Here is a 2,847-nt window from a genome sequence, read left to right as displayed (position 1 = left end):
GTTCTGGTGAACTGCTTGTGCAATGCTGCCCCCTGCAGATTTGCAGCCAATCAGCCGCTAGCAGGGGATGTCAATAAGCCCGATTGTATGCGATCAGGCGGATTGATGTCTGCAGTCTCAGAGGTGGCGGACGAGTTAAGACCGCTGCTTCTTAATTCCTGTTTCCGGCAAGCCTGAAGGCTTGCACGGAAACAGAGGCATTGTTAAATCATCTCCTATATGTTCAGAAATATATAAATAAACTAGATTTTTTTTTAAATTAACTACTCAAATAGTAAGAGGCAGATATACAGAGGTGATACGAGAGAAACATTCAAATTTATTATGGGATTTAATAAAACTGAGTGCTAGAATTGTTCACAATAAGAATAGCACCAGAACAAGGCCTCACGATCAAGATCAAGATGGAGAGTAGTCAGTTTAAGAATTATTTGGGGAAGATCTTCATAAAAGACATTGTGGTTGAAATATTAAATACTTTCCATTAGCAATAGTAAGGCCAAAGAGTATAATGGAATTCAAGAATGTCTGAGATATGCATAAGGCTTTTCTAGGAACCTTTAAAAGGGGCACTACATAATGTAAAACATTGTAGTGCTATAGTGCCCTAAAATCTCTAGATTGCAATTTATTTTTTCTTCCATATTACAAGTTGAAATTAAAATGTTAGAAAACCTAGGGCATGCTAACATCTGGAGGTTAGGTAGCCAAATTCCTTAAATAATAGTCTTCTATGGGGCTGCTACAAAACTCAGATATGGTTTTTGCTCAAGAGCCAGCCCAAAGGTGCACTAAGCTAAAGGTGTGATAATACAAAAAGAAAGAAGAAATAGTGTTCTTCTTAAACTATGTATAAAAATAAGATAGATTAGACTGTCAGAAAAAAATGTGCAAAAATTGTACCTTTAGGGGTACAACAGTATGTCACTGGGGCAGTACCCTCAAAGATACACCTGATGTACCCTTTAAATGGGTACAAATTGGTACCCTTGCAGATTGTACCTTTCAAAGGCAAATATGTACCTTTGGTGACTAGATTGGACCTCAGTCCTATGGAACCATATTGTACCCTTAAAAAATGGGGCAAATCTAGCCTTTCAAGGGTACTGCCCCAGTGACAAGCCCTTTGTACCTCATGATGGCAAATTTGTACTCAACACAGCATATTACAAATGCAGTATTACAATAACTACACTGCAGTTTTAATAAAAGTTTTTATACCTAACTGTAGCAATTCCAAAGACTGCTACAGAACCACCTGAAAGAGCAAGGCTAAACAACCAGTTACAATAAGAACTACTCAATGTGTTTTATATCACTCTATACTAGACTCTAAAAACACTCCATTTAATTTAGGGTGACATGCCACATATAACATAAATATATAGAAAACATATAGAAAACAACGTAATAATAAAATATAACTCTAATGAAAAGATTAGAAGGTTATTTAGGAGTCTGCACTGATTGGCTAAACTGCATGCCTGTCAAAAGCACTGAGATAAGGGGGCAGTCTGCAGAGGCTTAGATACAAGGTAATCACAGAGATATAAAGTATATTAATATAACTGTGTTGGTTATGCAAAACTGGGGAATGGGTAATAAAGGGATTATCCATCTTTTAAACAATAACAATTCTGGTGTAGACTGTCCCTTTAAGTATTTTTTTTGGCTTTGCCCACTTCTTGCATATTACCAACAACATTTGAACATAATTATGTTGCTGTACAACATGTATGTTGCATTCATTTTGGGTGACTGACAGTTATGTGAATATGAATTGAGGTGCACAAATTATATGGACTTGCAGGGTTTGGCAGCCTTGAACCACCCATCCCCCTCAACCTTTTAGTCACACAAGTGATTGTACCTTTTTGGGGGGATTAAATGGTACAGACATGGACCCTTTGACAGTTGGAAACATATTTGTACCTTATTTACCACTAAATGGTACATATTAGTTCCTTAAGGTGTAATTATGATCCATTGAGGGTACAACCACATCAATTGTACCCTAAGTGTTCACAAACGTACCCCAACCGTACCCTTTTTTCTGACAGTGTAGGGAAGCCCAGAGAGGTCATGCCGTTGTAATATTTTAAACTTCTTTTGTCAGCATAACAAGATTGTTTTGCCGTAACAAGTTCTTTTGTCGACTTAACAAAATTGTTTTGTCAAAAAACAAGTTGTTTTATAAAGATTGATTTTACACTCAGATTGTTACTAAGGGATTAAATGCTTACCGGGGCGTTTCGAGGAGTGTAGAAGAACAATTTTAACTTAACTTATATAACTTAACTTATTAACTTGTAACATGAACCATTGTGAATAAATAAAGACACAGACACTTCTTAATGGGAAAAAAATTGTAACCGTCACGGTCAAATTTTTATTAAAACTACCTATATAACTTTTAGCCAACAGAACCGGAAATGGCGGCATAGAGCTATATAAGCCCAGAACAGCAAGGAGGTCAACGGCCCAATGGGAACGAGCAGCAGAGGGGTCTCTGCTCAAAGGAAATGACGCTGAGGGGTTGCAGAGATCACGTGACCATCCCCCAATGGGGAGAGAGGGAGGTTACCCCACATGCACTTGAGGCCTACCACCCCTCCCCTTTATGGCCACGACTCAGCCCTAGCGACCTTTTCCTGCGCAACAGGACCGTGACCTTCCGCCGCCAGGGTGTAATTTATCAATCTCCACCTAAGAAGGAATCTCAGCTACCAAGCCGATCTAGCCGCATAGTCAGAGATGGGAGATTACTAAATTTACCGCTATGGACTTATCAGAGGCCTAGGTTGACTAGCCATAGCCCTGCCATTAGCCGAGAGCCACCATTGGATA

Source organism: Bombina bombina, chromosome 3, assembly GCF_027579735.1.
Source record: "Bombina bombina isolate aBomBom1 chromosome 3, aBomBom1.pri, whole genome shotgun sequence".
NCBI classification, from domain to species: Eukaryota; Metazoa; Chordata; class Amphibia; order Anura; family Bombinatoridae; genus Bombina; species Bombina bombina.
Note: the sequence above shows the minus strand (reverse complement) of the source record.